General features: G+C 36.7%; 1 long non-coding RNA gene across 1 annotated transcript in view; it reads right to left on the minus strand.

Moving 5' to 3' along the window:
* LOC115032127 overlaps nucleotides 1-20871 on the minus strand; it is a 131896-nt gene that overhangs the window by 76487 nt on the left and 34538 nt on the right. The window contains exons 2-3 of the long non-coding RNA XR_003837759.1: nucleotides 11194-11282; nucleotides 6329-6420 (exon numbers count right to left, since the gene is read on the minus strand). This is a non-coding gene — a long non-coding RNA (uncharacterized LOC115032127). The remainder of the gene's footprint in view (nucleotides 1-6328; nucleotides 6421-11193; nucleotides 11283-20871) is intronic.

The following is a 20871-nucleotide window of genomic DNA, read 5'->3' on the forward strand; positions in this document are numbered from 1 at the left end:
GGGTAGGGAAGTGGGGGGCGCTATGGGGGACTTTTGGGATAGTATTGGAAATGTAATTGAGGAAAATATGTAATAAAAATATTAAAAAAAATACAGTTACATCAACGAACAGACTAGAGAGCCTGGGGGGGAAAAATAAATAAAAATAAAGGAGAACAACCACGTTTCTCCTCCTGAATCAGAATTAAAATATTACTTAGGAATCTGGAACCAAGGAATGTGTTTGACACTTAGATTTGACTTCATCTTTGCTTCCTTGTTGAGTGAATTCTTCTCAACAATGAGCACTGTGGAAGGGATCAGACATGACCCAAAAAATGTGAGGCTCATCTATAAATGCTCCCAGCTGTTTTTTAATTAACACACATCCCTCACCTTGAAGTCTGGAAATAAGCACTAGGTCAAAGGTGCATCAGAGCTTAAATTTAAACAAAGCATTTTTATTTTCAGGACACCTGAGAAAATGTAGATCACAGGGTACATGTTTTAAAAATACAAGGACCCTGGTATAGCTGTGGCTATGCCAGTACCTGGCAAACACAGGAGTGCATGCTCACAGTCAGCTATTGGATGGAACACAGGACCCCCAATGGAGGAGTTAGAGAAAATACCCAAGGAGCTAAAGGGGTCTGCAACCCTATAAGTGGAACAACAATATGAACTAACCAGTACCCCTAGAGCTCGTGTCTCTAGCTGCATATGTAGCAGAAGATGGCCTACTCGGCCATCATTGGGAAGAGAGGCCCCTTGGTCTTGCAAACTTTATATGCCCCAGTACAGGGGAACGCCAGGGCCCAGAAGTGGGAGTGAATGGGTAGGAGAGAGGGGGCAGTGGGGAGGGTATGGGAGACTTTTGGGATAGCATTTGAAATGTAAATGAAGAAAATACCTAATAAAAAATGGGAAAAATACTAGGAAACTCATTTAGTTAAAGGTAGAGGTAGACTCATATTCATTATATATTTGAATGGCCCCAAACTGCTCCCATTCCTGACAAATGTATCCAGCCATTCCCAGAATTCTCCAGCTTCAGCTGAATTTGGCCATATAGGATCCCTCTTTGGCCCTTTCCACCTTTCTTCACCTTCCATAGATATACTATGTATATACATATATACACATAGTGAATAAATATTGTTTTATTAAAATATTAAATGCTACAGAAAAGAATTCATAGAAAGTGCTATATTATATCTTCCATATTAAGCATCAGGTTATGGAAGCATCTTCCATAAAATATAATTGATAATCACTAAATTACCTTTACTTTGAAAGCAAACTTTAGACCATGTAGTCAAAAATATTTGTCTTATACATTGTGTTTTAGCTATCTCATTCAAACTTTAAAATAAATATTTGATGCATATTTAGTATCAGCCACTTACTAATAAATAAGATGTACAGCTGCTTAAGAGTGCACAGAAACTCCACAGTATCTAACAGCTGTGGTAATTTGCTAGACCCTAACCATATGTGGATATTTACATTTTAATTCACTGAAATTAAGTGTAATTTAAAAGCTCAGTCCTTCAATGTCTTACATTTCAAGTTCGTATTCACCACATGTCACTAGTGGTTACTGTACTAGACGGCCCAGATGTAGAATGTTTCTATTATGGTGGGAAGTTCTATTGTACAAGGCTACAAACAGAGGGTACAGGAGAGGATTTTGGGCATGGCAATCAAAACTCCAGGAAGTGTTAAAAATGGAAGAATTATTTAGCCCAGGACAAAGAATGAGGTCTGGTTTTGTGATGGTCTTGGAATGAGACAAAGGATATGAAGAGAAGCAGCCATCTGTTTTTCATACAGCTGTTGGTTTGAAACAGGAGGAACTAATTTAAAAATATAGCAGAAAGTTTTAGGTTAAACAGCAAAAGTGAAGGTCATGAACAAGTAGAACACATTCGTGAGTCTTCCCAAACTTCCAAGTCAAGAGACAGAGTCCTACTAACTATGTTATTCATCCCCTGATACTGAAGCCAATCATGTTTTCATCCTTCAAAATCTTGTAGATAACGGATTAAGTTAATCAATCAATAAATACTTAATCATGACTACTATGTGCTAAGCACTATACTGGGAAGCAGATATTTAAAAGAAGCTCACAATATGACTTATCTAGTTCTTAGAATCTTTCAGTACTATATTATAACATGAAAGAAAATAACTAATATAGAAACAATGGCGATCCAAATCACATAGTAAGGTAGTGACAAAGCAACTATGAGTACTGTTTGACTCCTGGAATTCAAAAATATCCCATTGAGTGGGTTACAGTTCTTTAGGGGATTCCAAAGCAGGAAAAAAATCAAAAATCATATAGCTTGGGGTAGTTAGGCCCAAGACAGAAAACACCTAGTGTTAGACCTTCAACCCGTACATAGTAGGAGCAAGATACAAGGCAGTATGTCTAGGCAATGAAAAAAGAGAGGAAATCACACAATGAGTTGGAGAAATACAGTATCCAGCGAATATCTGTTCATTCTCAGTGTGATGTAATTATGTCACTTGGGTTACAACACAAAATTCAAAAGTAGAATGAACAAGATAATTCTCTGGGATGCAAAGATGTTAGGGGAAACATTGGACAGATAGAAGTCAGAAAAAAATTCCACAATAGATTATGATTTTGTCAAAAGGCATGTCTGTAAGTAGTCATGTTTAATTTGTTTAGAATTAAGGGAGAATTATATGGTGTTTACTATAAATTTTAGTGTATTTTCAGGGACAAAGGGAAAAAATCATAAGTAAGAGTAGAGATTACTGATACAGTAAATGTTTGGGAGAAAGATGGTGCAAATTTGAAAAGATTTTCTTGTTGAGTTCGAATAACTTTACCTTTACTCTTGATCTAAGCATCATTGATCTAGAACACCACAAAAGTACTGACAATATAAATTTTCCATGAGAGCCTGAACCATTCCCCAAGATAAACCATCTGCTAGATAATAAAATAAGTCTTATTAAAAGATTAAAATCTTTAAGCTGTAACCTAAACTGTAATGAGGAACTAAATTAGGAGTCAATGATGTAAAATATCTAGATGTACACGTGTATTTTGGAGTTATATAACTTGTTTGTAAGTAAGCTATAATTAAAAAAAATTAACTATAGGTAGGAAAATAATTTTGTGGAATCATGATAAGAGAGTAACACACCGAAGTTCAGTGGAGGTGGCCAAATATTTCTTTACTAGAACAAATGAAGACTTATAAACAAACATTGAAACAAATGAATTTTATGCACAGTCACATTTTTGTTTACAAAATACCTTCTCAAAAATTGGCAAAAGTAGTACTGTAGCCTAAAAGAAAAGTTTGGAGAGTACAAAAGGGAATAAAAATGGCTAAGAATCATTTTAGAAAAGTATCCAACATCCTTAATTAGAAATTATAGCTATATAGGTTAACTACTTTGATATTTTAACTTACCTTAGTCAGAATGGCTAAGATAATGAAAGCAACTAAAAACAAATAATGGTGAGGATGCAGGGGTAGAGGAATGCTCATTCATTGTTGGGTGGACCACAAATAGATGCTCTACTACAGTAATGTGCAGAACTTTCAGACAGCTAAAACAGACCTGTCATATCACCTAGCTCTACCATTCTTTGTCATACACCCAAGATTACAACACCTGACTCCCCAGAGACTGTCTCAGACATGTTGCTTGCTGCTTTATCCACAAGAGCTAGGAAATAGATACAGCCTAAACGTCTTTCAACTGATGAAAATGTGCACATACACATTTTAATTTTATTCAGTTATAACAATATTTGAATTCATAAGCTTTGTAGGCAAATGGATAAAAGTGGATAACATTACACTAATTCAGACCAAGAAATTTAAATGGTTCATGTCACTCATATATATGTGTGTGTGTGTGTGTGTGTGTGTGTGTGTGTATTGGAATAACTGTAGAACCAGGAAAATTCTAAAGAACCTTGAGTCAATTGATGGGAATGAATATTGAAGAGGAGGAGAAAAACACAGATGTTAGAATGGGAAAAATTAGGGGTGTCAGGGCACTTAACTGGGGAGTGAAAGGAATCAAAAATCAAGAGAAGATCATGGGTAAATGAGAGAAAAAGTATATATGAGAAAGCCATAGAGTAATAGAGAAATATTCTGTTTTCCTAAAATTACACACACACACACACACACACACACACACACACACACATATATGTTATGGCATATGTGTATAGATAGATTGGTGATATGTAGATATGTAAATGATGCATACACATATAGATGATAGGTAACTATAGATAGATTTTAAATTACAATGTTTCCCCCAAGAGCAATAGGCTATCAAACAAAACCTCCAATTCCAAACATCAGAACCATCTATCTGATATTTTGATTAGGATAATCTGTAAGATCCCAAAACACTAAAGAATAATGTTGCTTCCCTTAGTTGACCTGGAATTTAAAGATAAAACCCTATTGTTGAAAACAAAACACACTGTAGACACAAGGCTTAGAAGAAACAACTGGAATTAACCTTGCCTCCTTGAATATGAAGGTGCTATGCAAGCTGTCAAAGGAGAAAACTAACAGTCCTATCTAAATAGAAATTGTATGAGCTACAGCAATGGCCAATATGACCAGATAACAAACAACAAAAGTCCAATAGTGGCACTTTATCATTGTGGTATCTGACACATATTTAGTTGTGCATAAAGCCTGCTTAATAGGAAAGAATACATGGCTGGTACTGTGATCCTAGTCAACTGCCCTTGGCTAGTGAGGCCATGGATCTAGAGATGAACCTACTTCTACTTTCCTAAATGAGAAATCATTTTCTAATAGCATTCTAGACTTATCATTCATACCCACAGAGAAATGATGATTTTTCTCCTCATCTATTTTTACAGCAGTGGCTCATAATTACAGAAAAACTGGTAAAAAAGAAAGAGAACAACTGTATGTGGGTTACCTAAACCCAACTGATGAATCTGCAACACAACATCTACACTTAAGACTCTGGGAACATTACAATAAAAGAAGTCAGAAAGATTGAGTGGTCAAGAACATCTGATTATGTTATAGGAGATAGTCTGGGGTAGTCTGGGAGATTTGGCCTTCTATGTATAACAGGGAAGCTGCACCATGAAATCTCAACAATACAGTTGCCCAAATAAAATTGGCAAATTAACACCATCGGTTAATATGCTAGTTGTTACAAAATCTGACAAGGCTCCATCCATACATGAAGAGCTACAATGTCAGCCTGCAGAAAGAGGGGGAATCATTCTTTCTCAGGTATGATCCCCCCCCATGATAGGTTGTGCAATCCTAAATATTTCAGCCATAAACCTATACACATAAGGAGTAACAATAAATGGCCTCAACAGGTTGTTTGCTTGTGTGTACATGTTGTCATGTGTGGTGTGTATACATATAAATAAACTTGTATTCATTTACATTAATTTATCGTTTCAGAAAAGATTTGAGCATTGGGGACTTTGAGATAACCAGTGGTTTAGAGAATGTATTGTTCTTGCAGAAGACCAGGTTTATTTCCCAGCACCTATACTGTGGCTTACAACACCCTGTAGATCACTTATTCATGGCCCTTCTTTCTCTTGTAGGCATTAATCATACATGCTGTACATACACACATTCAGGCAATACACTTACATACATAAAACAAAAACAATTATATATACATATATATATTTGATTATCAAGTATACAAGCAAATTACTGATTATCTAATATAAGGCTGTGGTATGTACTCACATAGTATGAGGCTGGGATATTCTGTTTTATTATATAATAAAGTCACAATACATTAACAATTCAGAACAGTAAAGCCCCAAAAAAGAGGGATCTCTTGCTATCACATGGATTACTTGCTTTGCCTAGTTGTAGTCAATTTCAGGGATTCATGGATAGTGTTGCTAATAAATAGTCAGGTACAAGAGCAATCAAGACATCATCAACAAATGAGTTCATCTTGAAAAAAGTAGAGCTTAAAAGTCAGTAAAAGACTTTTTCTCAATTACTTTTCAAATAATCCTTTAAAGCAGAATTCGACTTCTAAGTTTTGTACAGAGGTGAACAGCAAAGCATACTGCAATTAACTTTTGCTAGCTATTGTCCAGGATAATATACCACAATTATGCAAAGTCATCATCCTAACAATCCCCTGGATATCCCAATTTACAAAGTAAATATACACAGAGACTTGTTAAGGGCTGCCTAGTTTCATCCTACTTGCATGATACCTCATCTGAATATGTGAGACTCTAAGTTTTCCATTCCATCATTCTCATAGTCCATCCCGGAGAGAAAGGCAACATGATTCCAATACTCACTGTAGTTCCTCCTCCTTGTGCCCTCAGATCCAGTTAGCTTTCACACATATTGTCCGAGATGATCCATACAATGTCTCTTACATGCAGCCTCCCTGCTTATAAATAAATAAAGAATGTCAGGTTAGAATCCCCTTGTCTCTTTCTCAATGGTAACTATCATTGGGTTTATATTAGAAGCAGAAATGCAGTTCAAGGATTGAAGAACACATAGCGGGACTTGTGTTTCTAGCTGCATATGTAGCAGAGGATTGTCTAGTTGGCTATCAGTGGGAGAAAAGGACCTTCGTCTTGCAAAGATTCTATGCCCCAGGATAGGGGAATGCCAGAGCCAGGAAGCAGGAGTGGATGGGTTGGGGAGCAGGGGGAGAAGGGAGAGTATAGGGGATAGTCAGAGAGGAAACTAGGAAAGGGGATAGCATTTGAAATGTAAATAAAGAAAATAGCTAATTAAAAAAAAGAATAAAACAGAAAACCAAACCAAACAAACAAACAAACAAAAAAAGAAATGCAGTTCAAGGATTGAAGAACTAACTCAAGGAAACAGTAGTAATACATGCTCAAAGATAATTTAGGACATCCTAAATCTGTTAATTCTCTAGAAAGAGAAACAGATGGCAAATGAAACAATACTCCATGTGTATTATTTCCCTTTACTTCTGGCTAATAATAAAATAATTAATAAGAATCCCTGGCTGTAACAAAAGCATACATGTTGGAACCTGCAAAGATTGTGATCAACTCTTAACAAGTTAATGAAGAAAAGAAGCCCTTTTGCTTACAAAAAAATATTACTTTGAAGTTCAAGAGATCTATACCTCTTGTTCCTTCACCCCAGTTATCGTCAATCTAACATTTTACATAATCCAATGTCCAGGATTAAGGATTGACTACAATGTTCCTCACTATAGTACAGACTATATTTAACCTCATATATTCAACTTTTAATTTTTATAATTTCTGTTCTCGCCTATTAACTAATCCTTTCTTTGGGAAATTATTAATTTTTATTTAGCCAAGTTGTCAAGAGGTGCCAATGTTGATATTTGCAATCACAAATTGGGAATGAAATAGAAGTTTGCAGTCTGGCAGATAGCAGATAATTGTGGAAGTTTTCATAAGGAGAAAAGGGGGACATGACCTCTGTCCTTCACGCACAGAGCCCATACAAAATATATCTCCTATATATTGACTTAAGCTATTCAAACGAAGGAAAAATAAATACAAAGAATCAAGCATTCAATTTGCATAAATAGTGTATAGCCGAAAACACAGTAAAATAAATTAAAATGTAAATGTGTATGATGTCATCACAAATCAATTTAAAAAAAACCAAGCAGAATGGTTGTGTGTAGAATGTGAAATTCTCAGCGTCTTCTGATAGAACATTTCTAATGCTGGATAAAGAGGCCAGGTCATTCATCTTTGGAGAACTTCCTGTGGGAATGTCAGAGTCTGCTGGCAGCAGTCTAGACTTTAGGGGATATACATGAAAGGAAGTTATCTTGTTTTGTGAAGTAAGAAATCACCTGATGTATATCCAAATCAGCATCAGAAAGAACCTAGGGAAGACAAATTAAACTCAGTACCCATTTCTGTCAACTCTACCTTAGGTCTTTGCACAAGAGTTTCTGAGTATCTAGAGATTGGTTTTGTCTTTGGTTCATCTTCATTTCAATGTTATTCTCCATAATTATTTTGAAGGCTGTTCTTTTCCTCTTGCATTTCTTTCTCTTAAGTATATTTTCAAAGAGCAGAAATAAAATAAGGGACATAATTGTTTCATTGGTTTCTTAAGAATTTATAGGTAAAGAGAAAATGCTATTGCAATTTAAATTCTCAGAACTGACTACAAAATTACTTGACTAATCACAGTTTACTTTCCAGAAAACATCTATTATCATTTAGCTATATAGATATATTTTTATTTTGATCATTTTTCTTTTTCATTCTCAGTATTACAACATTTTATTCATATAAATATTTAGTATCTTATTATAGCACAGTCATGATTATTGAGCACACAGAGTTCTTACAAATATAACTGGTAAAAACAGAGCTTCCTGTATCTGAAACTTTTATATAGTGAAAATAGCTATGAGAATTCAAATGTGAATGACATCTGTAGGCTGATATGTTCAAATACTTGGTCTGAATTTGGTGAAACTATTTGACATGGATTAGGAGCTGTAGCCTATTGAATGAGGTGTGTCACGTGGGGACAGACTTTGAGGTTTCAAAGATCTTGGGCCAGTCCCAGTGTTCTGCTTTCTGACTCCTACTTGGTATTAACATGTGACCCCTTAGCTACCCCAGTCTAAATATCTACAGCTTGTCTGCATGCTGTCTCTCCACCATAGACTTTTAATGCTCTGAAACTGTAAGCCCAAATAAACTCTTTCTTTGTAAGTTGCCTTGGTCACAGTGTATTGTTAGTGTCATGGAAAGGAAACTAAGATAATACCTAAACAACACTTCTGTTCTGGAAAGAGAAGGCACACAAGGAGTATTATTTTAGCATCCTTAGCCTTGGACTTATTAACAACTAATAAGAGAAAACCAATTTCATATGTGTACCAGATAAGATTATAGTTCTATAGCTCACTTATCCCTGAGAAACTGGAATAACTTTGCAATGTTCTCTGTTATTTCTACCTAAATATTCCTTAGGGGCTGAAAAAGTTGTTCATATTTCCAAGCTAGAGATGGACAACTTTCACAAACTATGTAATATAGTAGAAATTATCTTAGGCATATTAGCATGTGCTGTTCAATTTCAAAATCTTTATATTCTCCTCTCTTTGTTTTCCTGATAGATGAACTGCAGAGGAGGACAAAGAGAAGATTGCTCATATTGCTCCAAGTAAAATGGTGAGACATTTCAGCAATGATTCTGAAACTTTACTATAAACATTTTATGATCAATGGAGGAAGGAGTATGGAAAGAATATACTCCATAATGCTACACATTTACCTTACTGAAACAGACAGGAAAAGCCCTTTGCTCACTTAAGAAGATGTGGAATTTCTCTCCATTTTTAGGAATGTGATTTCTGATAGTCTTATAAGGGAATCTATGGCCAAGTAAATAGCTATTAGAGACCTTAAAGCATATCTGATGTAAAGAACCTAAAAGATGCAGAAAAGAATCCAAAGCTGTTGACCCCTGGATGGAAAGCATCTGTGAATTACAACATTGTAAGTCTTGCCACACCAGGTCCATGCTTGACATTGATTGACATGCTGGTGAAGGAGCAGTCCCCAGAGTGGGAAGACCTCTTGGCAAAGATGTGTCTGCTATGGTCAAGATCGACTTCAGCCTGACTAAGCACAGTGACACGATCTGTAATATGCTGAACATTCCCTTGAACAAAAGGCAGACTCAGTCCCTCCACCTGCTCTTTTCCCTCCACTCAGAACTCAAGAACTCTCAGCATTTTAAACCTTTTGCTGAAGGCAAGAAAGCAGTCGTTCCTCTCTCCAACTCTGCCTAGCAGGCTGGACATGGAGAGACACTGACCATCATCTGAGCCACCTCCTGGATCTGTGCAAAGTCAGACAGACAGGGTCCATGTTAGCTACTTAACATCTGCCTGGTCAACAGCTGGACCTGGGCAACATGAGTCCTGTTGCCTTGTCTGTGAGAGCATATATTTACTTCTGGGTTCCACCTGCCTCCAGTTGCCTTCTGTAAGAAAGGATGTGTCTAAACTGCTGTGAGCAATTGAGTTGAAAAAACTGGATTTCTGAGAACCACTGCAAACAGGCTGAGGTAGGTGGTCCCAAAGTCAATCTTTAATTAAGAAGAATTGATCTTACACACAAATTTCTTTGTTGGTTTGTGTTAGAATACATGTTAATTTTCACACATCCCCAAAGGATCTCTGATACATTACAATTCAATGGAAATTAATGAGAATAGCATGAAAAGAGCGAATCTAGAATCCAAACAGCAGACCAATATTTCATTCTTCTATGGTTTTCTACAACTGACTTATCTATCACTCAGACTCAGTTTTGTCCTTTATACATTATAGAACAGAAATAATACCATAGCTTCATTGGGCTGTTTTTAGTATCGAAATTAGATGAATTTTAAAATGTACTTGAGAAACACAAGGGTACATTTCACAGTCATTACTGCTTTTAAAAATAATTTCTTTATTGGAGGAAGATCTCATACTGGATAGAAAAGATTGTGCAAGTTCATTTTCTTATGGACAAAGAAGTTTTCAAAGTAACAATGTTCATCTGAGGTCAAATTTATTGTTTTGAAATTAGACAAAAAAAAAGGGTTTAGGATTTTTACTGGCTCTTAAGGAAGTTTTGTTGTGTTCATGACAGTGTTAGCACTAAGTGAGAGGTATCACCTGGGACTGAGCACAGACATTTCTAGTCATCACAGTAGGCTAAGCTCTCCATGTGGATATTAATAAATCTATGCACTCTTGAGTCTAGTTATAAATGAGAGAGAGCTATGTTTTGCTATACGCTCATCAAACATTCTGATGATTTTCTTTGCATCTTTTCTAACGTTAATTTTTTCTTCTTCTGCTTTATTTTGCTTGCTTGACTTATGTTTTTCTTGAGATAGGATTCCATATAGCCCAGGCTGGCCTCATACTGGCCCTAGAGTCAGGGATGATCCTGAGGTCCTGAACCTTTCAACCTCACACCTGAACATGGGCGTGGCAAGCATAGCCATCAGGAACCACTTCAATCTTAAATATATTGATGAGAGTGGTGATATTATAGAGAGAACTCCATTTCACAAAAGCGCCTCTTCCTTATCAATGGATAAGATGACTCAAGGGATAGATGCACAGGTGTCTAAGTCTGATTATCAACGTTGAATTATCAGAACTCACCTGGGGGAGGAAGAATGCCAGTTCCCACATGTAGTTTCAGGACGTCCACATTCACACTATGGCAATGCCCCCCAGTCCACAACCAGCCCCTAAACACACAATAAAATTATATGTTAAATAGTGGAGGAATTCCTGTGCTGTTTGTGCATTTTCTAACCAATCATTGGAATTATTTTTATGATTTAAGATTAGGGTTCATTTTGTGATCATACATACAGTTTTATTAAGGAGCTACTAGGGACAAGGAAACATACCATAAGTACTAAAGGCAAACCACAAATTATTTTACCTAGGAGGAAGTTTCACCTGCACATAGAATTATGTTTGTCTTTTTTAAAATTTTATTTCAAACATAATTACATAATTACTCCTGCTTTCATTTCTTTCATGTGGTTTTTTTTCTTCCCTTTTTCAATCTATCAGACAGTAACTCCTCCTGAAGAGAATTTATTCCTAAGTAGGATCAGAGATGATGAGACTGCCTTCACTATACTCCCACAGAATAGTCAAATAAGTGATTCCAGAGCAATGTCTTAGACCTAGATCCCAGGCTTTGTGAGATTGTGTCAGTTCTGTCAGTGACTTCAGAGTCTGAAGATAAAACAGTACTGGTTGCTTGCATAACCTTTCCTGTTTCACTTTTTACTTGTCCATTTAAAACAGTTTTCTTAATATGTCCTCTTCAGGACACCAGCATTTTGTAATATCAAATTTTAGCATCATTTATCTTTTTCCTCCAGGAATTACTATGCTCAGAATATATCATGAAGTGTAGCTCTAGATAGTGTTTCTGCATAAGATAGAAATCAATAACTTTATAGTGACAAGTAAGCCCAATGAGCATTCATAAACAGTGTATCCCTCCTTCTGTCTCTCTCCATCTGTCTCTGTCTGTCTGTCTCTGTCTCTCCTGCTCTGCCTCTCTCTCACACATACACACACATGTACAATGGGAATGAATGATGCACATTTGTGAATAATGTGCATGCATATGCAGCTGTGTATTGCTGCTTGTTCATGTGTGAGTGGGGTCATGTGCAATTTCTAACGTATGAGCTCTTTCTTCACCTGTGTGATACAGGGTCTCACATCTTCCATTGCTGTGCATATGAAGCCATTTGGCTAGTGAAATTCAGAGATTCTCCCATCTCTGTTCCATAGGCTCTCTGGAATTACTACTGCAACTAGTTTTTTATGTTGGCTCTATTATCTGAACTCACATAGTCAGGTACTTTAGACCCACTGAGCCAATTTCCCAGCTCTTAAACAGTATCTGGTTGTGGTCATCTAATTATTTGCTGGGAAGCTGCACAGAGGATTTTGTAAGAGCATCAGAACTTTGAAGCATTAAGTCATACATTTAAAGATAAAGGTTTTATTTTGGGAGTTATTTTTCATTATTTTAAATTACTTAAGTACACTATGCATATATCATGTCATATATAGAAGTAAACAGCTGGAATATAGATATTAAATATTTACAAATATAAAATCTATAGTACTATTTAGTTTATTTAATTTATATGAAAATCATGGTGTTTTGTATTTAGAGTGTCAACATAAAATACAGCTCTCACCTCAAAGAAAATAAAAAACATTGAGCCTCATATAAGTGACCATGTTTAAGTGACATGGTGATTACCATAAACACCATGTTCAAACATGGTAATGAATTCATAATGTTTTCATAGTAATAGAAAAAAGAAAGTTATGAATCAGGACACTTAATGAACATTGTCAAAACATGAGACAAGTTACAGCCAACCAGGGAAATCCCCATTACTAGTCTCATGTTATCTGAGGACGTTTGTAACGATCTAGTTGGCAAAAATGGGGGAAAGTTTCTAGATTCCAAAAAGCTATTAGTTATGAGGATGTTATATTGGACATAGAAGTGTGCAATACTCAGCTGTTTGGGAGCTAAGATATATGAAGATAATTTGGCTTTATTCTTATAACATTCCAACTGTCCACATTCATTGAACATCTAATCAATCAGCCTTGTGACATATTTGATGTGGCTTCAGTGTCTCTGTCCCAGAAACTTAAGTTAATCAAATTAAGAAGAGATCAGGGGTTGTATGTTATTCTGTTGCCTTATCTTCATTGTCGTAGTTATTTAAAAAGTAATCCTTAAGAATGCAATACAAAGTCAGGAACTGTCTCCTGGTACCATCCTATACCCGCTATACTGTAATTATGCTCAGAAATAAGCGATTTTACAATAGAAATTCAACCCATGTCAGCATATTCATATATGTGGGACAGACATGCTTGAGTTGTCAGGAATTAAAAGTCCTTAGCATCAACCTGCACGTTCCATTTCTTATACATGAGCTTATGCTTATTAATGAATTGCAATGAACTAATGAAGTTGAAGCAAGGCAGTTTATAACTGGAAAATGTTACATGGGTCTTTTGCAGCTCATAAACATTGCCAAGTTATTTAATATGATTCTATGTCAAGCTCTTCTGCATTAGATACTGAGGCAGCTCAGTAAGTGGCTGGATGCCCTTCACAATACCACAAGCTTTATCAAGTTTTGATAAATTTCACAATTGATTAGAGCTCAAGAAAGGAGGTAGTGAAAATGCAAGATTAATTTTGTTTTATTTATTCTGAGGATTTCATTGTAAATCTAAATGTGAGGTCATTAGATCAGGGGAGAACGATTCCTTCAGTGTGTCACTGATTAAGTTATATCATTTGCATGGCGCCCTCTCTTGTCTTTGTACTCAGAACTCTGCTAGGAAATTCCACTGGGCCATGTCTCATGCCCTGAAGCACTTAACATTCCTAACCTGTCTTCTTAGAACTTGCCTTTCATTTCCTGTGCTGTGTAATTCACTGGATTTGACCTTTCTTCTCTAAAGAATGCACTTGGAGACAGAGCAAGAAAAATTATGTGCCTTGTCACCTTTTATACATAGAAAAGAGAACATTTTTAGAACAGTGTGAGTAAGCATACCATCAAATCACATATATAGCTTTTCTCCTAACACAGCTCCCCACATGTCTCCTAGCAGATAAGATTTACTGATCACCTTGCTGTCTATGCATTGTGCACTGTTTATAACCTTCAAAGAATGAAGGAATTACTGTGAATTGTCATACACACACACACACACACACACACACACACACACATATATATATATATATATATATATATCCATGTAGCTATCTCCTTTTCTATTCAGAACAAAAGAACAATGAAGCAAGTGATTATGATGGTGGAAATTTGTAACATTTGGTTTATTCTTCAGGCAGACTATGTAGGCATTGCGTGCTATATTCAAAGGTCATCACTGAAAAGAGCATTATTATTTTTTTGTAAGAAATATTTGTTCTCATTTGAAATATCTACCCCCTTTCTTAAATATTACAGAATTTCTGGAATTTATTCTCTCTCATATTCATACAATTAAACAGAATCAAAACAAAATAACTTTTGGAACCAAAAACACAGCTCTTGCCTTAGAAAGGATAGTAGATAGTTTATTCTGGAGGAAAATGTGAGTCAGCATGGCCCACAAACACACATTCCAGCTATCCCAAGGTCTATTTTCCAAAGTGAGAACAGTCTCGTGATGATTTACAGTGACAAAAAATGAAAACTAAATTCAAGATCTTTTCTAAATATGTGGGTGATGTCTTAGGTAGGGTTTCAATTGCAACTACAAAACACCATAACCACAAAGCAAGTTGGGAAAACAGGGGATTTATTTGACTTATACTTCCGCTTTACTGTTCATCATCAAAGGAAGTCAGAACAGGAACTCAAACAAATCAGGAACGTGGAGGCAGGAGCTGATGCAGAGGCCATGTATGGGTGCTGCTCAATGGCTTGCTCCCCCTGACTTTCTCAGTCTGCTTTCTTATAGAACTCAGGACCACCAGCCCAGGGATGGCACAATGCATGGACCTTCTGCCATCAAGAAATAATTAAGAAAATGCCTTACAGCCAGATCTTATGGAAGTATTTTCTCAATTAAAGTGTCCTTCATTCAGCTTAATTTTATTTGTATATCCAGACATAAGACTAGCCAGCACAGGTGAAAACATCAGGCAGGGGTTCCACCAAACTAGGCAACTCTGTCCTATGAGCCTCAGATATTATCTGCTGGTATTCTCAGCCATGGGTTGATGGATGTTGGAGTCTGCTTATGCATCCCCAAGTATAAAAGATAATGAAGAAAATATTAGGTCATATATAGAGGGGGCAATAAGTGGCTATTAAGGGGGTGAATTATGGGCTAATACAATTTGGTTCTAGATTTACAACATTTCAGGCTCTCCACATCATTCCAGTTCTAATGTGTTAACATACCTCATGGAAGACTCGGGATGGGGAACATTTCTAGAAAATTCCCTTCAATAAACACTAATATTTTAGGGCAACCTAAGTAACAGTGTGTGCAGCTTTCATTTACCAGTGCATGAATAGCATTCAACTTTATTCTTTGCATTTAGTATAAGTTACACAGTTTACTCATTTTATTTTTGGTGCCCTAAAGTATATTTCACTAGAAACATTTTATGTAACTCTAACTTTTATTAACCTATAGTAATGGTTGTCTTGGAGGCATACTGCCTCCTTCTGCTAACCTAGGTTTAGCCCTGGAAGCTTCTAGCATCTGTACAATCTAATCTAGGGCTAGACTATTTTCAGTCTCAGACTTACTACTGAATAAGCTCACCCTTTCTTGTTCTTTCTGAACTCTGGTTGGATGGTTCAACTCAGCTTTTCTGTCTTAAACTCCTCTGTAAGCTGACTGATTCCATCTGGTTTCTCTCAGATTTTCTGAATTTCTCTGCTCGGCAGCAAACTAACTCTTGCAATCTATTCTAATCTGGCTGTTTTTCCTTTTTTCTGTTTGTCTGTCTTCATCTGTGTTTAGGTTGTTCTCTCTTCAACCAACCTGTCTCTGTAAAACTCCCAACTCCCCCCAGTAAAGCTGCCTCCTTCTCTCTCTGCCCTACTCTCTCCAGTAGTTCATTTTTCCTCTCTTCTCCTGAGAGTTGGGCAAAACATATTCTGTTAGATCTTTCTTTGATTCATCACTTTGTCTGCCACTCAATTAGACATCACTTTAAAACATGGTTGCTTTGTTCTACAAACTAATTTACCTTCACTGTTTGAGAATAAAAGTGTGTACTAAGGTCATATCTGTATTTCAGTCAGAGTAGTCACATTGCTGCATTAAAATCCCTCTCCAATTTTACAAATTTAACATTACACAGATTTATTGCACCTTTATTAATGATGAATACTATCATTAATAAAAGTTTCACTATTTTGAAAATAGTGAAAGAATAGTATTCTGTTTTCAAGGGAGTGTGCGGGGAATAGATAGCTTTTGGGGAATGTTAGCTTCTATGACTGAAGTTCACCTCTGAAAACACATCTATATTAAAGACCCTACAAGTCTAATCCTATACATCCTGGGGATATCCAAGATAGTGGAAAATTGAAATATAATAGAGACTAAATCAAAATGTTCCTTGAGGATTACTTATCCATTTTAATATATATCCACTGCCCCTATCTGTATCTGACCTCACATCCTTGCAGCCATCAGATGAAAATTTGGAGAAATGTTCACTTAATAGACCACTTGCTTACACCAAAATTAAAGCTGAGGATCCCAACAGCCTGCATCTGAAGCCTGGAGAAGAGAATCCCTTGCTTGGCTATAACTGAATCTCCATATTCCCACCAATCCATTTAGGATATAGTTTGCATTTTGAGATGCTTTTGTTCTACAACGATCAAAAACTCTATGACACTATATTCATATTAGGTTCATTTACTACATACGTGATAAAAGATTTTGACCAACACAAACTTGCTGTATGTGGGGGGAGGGGGGCTACTGGGGGATGATAGTCAACCCTACCCTTCCAGATTACAGCATTATTATAGGAAGCCAAGGTGCCAGGAACTTGAAGAAGGTAAATGCATTACATCCATAGTCAAGAACAGAGGATAGTGAATTTATTCACACAAACTTTTGCTCACTCAGTGTCTGTTTTCCCTGTTTATACAGGCTAGGACCCAAACCTTGAGAATAGTATTTTCAACTTTTAGGCTAGGCATTTCTTTATCCATTAACACAATCAAAATAATCTCCAAAGAGTAGCCCACAGACTAACATAATCTAGAGAATGTCTCAATAATATCACCTTTCCAAGTGATGCTAGACTGTGTCAAGGTGACAACTAGAACTAAATGTGGTCATTGAATGAGAAGTGTCCCCGTAAGTGTGGATATTTGAGGACTTGGTCCACAGTTGGTGGTGATGTTTGGGAGACGTTTACAAGCTACAGCCTTGCTAGAAGAATTACATCAATACAGAGTCTTTGAGAGTTTAAATCTTTGTGCCACTTCTAGTTGGCTGTCTCTTGCTTTGCCTTGACACTTGAAGATGTGAACACTCAGCTTCCTGCTCTTGCTGCCTTGCTTTTTGCTCCCTGTTGCCATGCTTTCCTGCCACCATGCACCCATTTGTCTAGAACTTTAAACTAAAATAGACTTCTCTTCCATAGTACACTTCTGGTTGTGGTGTTTTATCACAGCAACATAATAGTAAATAATAGAGTAACCATTATAAAAACGTTATTTCATTCAGCCTGAATCTATTTTCCCAGACCATGGTCACTCATGCAGCTCCAAAATGACCTATCTTTGATTACTTTTGAAGTGAGAGCTATGTTTTGTGTTGAAATACAATCTATTGAGTGCTATGTAAAGACTTCATTTGAGCATACTAGAAGACATGAAGGTATTTTAGCTAAAACTCAAGGTAGATGAGAAACAATGTATTGGGTGGAAAGAATCCCAGGGTGGAGTATAAAACACGTGTGTCGGAAGCTAATAGAGGAATAATTGATAATTATTAATTTCACACAAGAATGCTGTTCTGTCCACTCATTTCCCACTTTCACTGCTCTAGTACCATTTATAGAGGATGTAGATATTTAAAAAACAGAAATTAAGTGAGTTTGTGAATTATGTTTTCTATCCTAATAGTAAGATTAGATTGAACAAACCAAGTGATTATGTGACAACGAGCCAATATCATGGCCATCATTATCATACAAAAGGCTCCATTATTTGGTGCAACTGGAACATGTCACAAGACATCCGTGAAATTAAAATCAGTTAGAAAAATAAAAGGAGATGTGAAAATGCGTCACCCTAACAGCTAAAATTAAATTTCAACAATGAACGTGTATGGAAGTTACAAGAGTGAGGAGACAGACCTAATAAGCAGTGGTTGTGTGAGAATGTAGTAATCTCTTGTATTTGCAAAAGATGTCTCCTTTGAGAATCAAATTTATAGAGAGGACAAAATAGTACAATATTGTAATTTTTATAAATTAAATTATTCTGAAATAAAACATGGAAAATGTTATGGATCTCCTAAAAATATGTTATGTTTCTCTTTTGAGAAAAAAAAGTGGCATTTATTGCAAATGATTTCACCGGAGGACAGTTGTAATTGCTTACTAAGCTATTCTGTTAGAGGACAGCCCACTAAAATACGTATTCAGTATCAACAATGATTGGTTCTACTAATTTCACAAACTAATCACTGCTTCTTCTTATTTTTTAGATATAAAAATTCGTCTTGGCTGGGTGCAACAGGATGTGTATATATTTTTTAATGCTACAGTCTCTCTCTCTCTCTCTCTCTCTATATATATATATATATATATATATATAGGATATATATACAACAGTGATATTATACTACTTTGGGTTATGGGTAGAAGCCATAATTATTTCTTCTTCTTCTTCTTCTTCTTCTTCTTCTTCTTCTTCTTCTTCTTCTTCTTCTTCTTCTTCTTCTTCTTCTTCTTCTTTGTCTTTTGATGCAGCAATGTACACATTCTTCCACACAGAGTTCTCATAAAAACAAACAAAAAAACTAGAAAACATGTAAGGTTACGAAAAAAAAGTCTTTGACACCCGTATGAGTCAAAATATCCCTTCAAATATGTCTCTGAATTCCTTTTGCATTTGTCATTTATTGCTAAGCATGGGACCTAATAGGAATTTGTTTCTCTGATAAGACTGCCTTATAGCAAACTAAATTTTCATTTGTAAATCATTACAAAGATGAAATAGCTTATAGCTTTTGGCTTCTTAGTTAGTGCTAAAGATATATGTCCACTTTGCTCAGCTCTAAGACCTCATATGATGCAGACTTGTGCACATCATATGAATGCTGCCTCAGTATTAGTGAGTTCATATGTATATCAGTTGTACTGTGTTTTGAAGGTCTTGTTTCTGTAGTATCCTCTATCTCCTCTGATTTTCACACTTTTTTTGTATTTTCTTCCAGAAAGTGGCCTGGGCCTTGAGGATTGAAATTTTATGGGCACATTCTATTTAAGACTGAACGTTCCAAGGTCTCTCATCATTCTCCAATTGTCTGATTGTGCATCTGTATTTAATACTAAATACTATTGGAGGAAGTTTCTCTTATGATGTGTGAGCAAGGCGCTAATGTGTGCATATAGCAAAATGTCATTAGGAGTCATTTTATTACTATATTCCTTTAGCAGAACTGCAGTGTTTGCTTGCTATCTATTCTCAGGTTCTTGGCCAAACTGGCAGCATTGGTCATGGTGTGAGCCAAAACTTGATCTAGATGTTGAATGGTTACTTTCACAAGCATTGTGACACAATTGCACCAGAGTATCTTATGGGCAGGTCATCATTATGCAGGGCTTGTGGCTTAGTTGGAGTTTGTCTTTCTCCTTTCCAATGTGCAGAGTACTTCTCAGTACTGTGAACGTTAGTATGTAAGGGTAAAGGCTGTAGGGAGGCACCAACTTGACCTCTCCATGTTTAATGAGTTGTGTAGGTGTTATTTCTAAAGGGAAAAAGGGGACAAAGAGTGGACAAAAACTGAAGGAATGGAAATCCCACATGCAGACACCAAACCTAGACACATTTGTGGATGCCAAGAAGTGCTTGCTCGCACGAGCCAGATAGAGCTGTCTCCTAAGAGACTCTGCCAGATCCTGACCAATACAGAGATATTGATTCTGGCAGCCAACCATTAGACTGAACCCAAGGACCCCAATGGAGGAGTTAGGGGAAGGACTGAAGGAGTTGAAGGGACCTTATTTGGCATCAATGGGAGAGGGGAACCTTGGTCTTGTGAAGGCTTAATGCCCTAGTGTAGAGAAATGCTGGGCCAGGCAGGAAGAGGGTGGGAGAGCACCTTATAGAAGCATGGGAGAGGTAGCTCTTCGAGCTGACAGTTCTGGCCCTTTTAAGAATCAGATCTTCGAGCCCTCTGCCTAAGGAGCAGGGAGCACCATCTTGGATCCAGGACTCCACCGAACTTAGGAACTTAGTCTGCACAGGTGAGAGTGTGCACCACAGAAGCTGACAGCTTCTGTGACCTGCCAAAGCAACACAGCACCTGGGAAAGGTCCTGTTTTGGACCTTCTTCTTCAGCCAGGAGGAGGTCCAAACACCAGATATCTGTGCACCTTCCCTGTAAGAGGAGAGCTTGCTAGCAGAGAGTGCTCTAACCACTGAAACACAGAGGAGAGAGCCTGTCTCCCAGGTCTGCTGATAGACAATAATCAGAATCACCAGAAGAACAATCTCTAAACAGAGACAACTATAACAACTCCAGAGATTACCAGATGGC

This window comes from Mus caroli, chromosome 10 (assembly GCF_900094665.2).
Source record: "Mus caroli chromosome 10, CAROLI_EIJ_v1.1, whole genome shotgun sequence".
Taxonomy (NCBI): domain Eukaryota; kingdom Metazoa; phylum Chordata; class Mammalia; order Rodentia; family Muridae; genus Mus; species Mus caroli.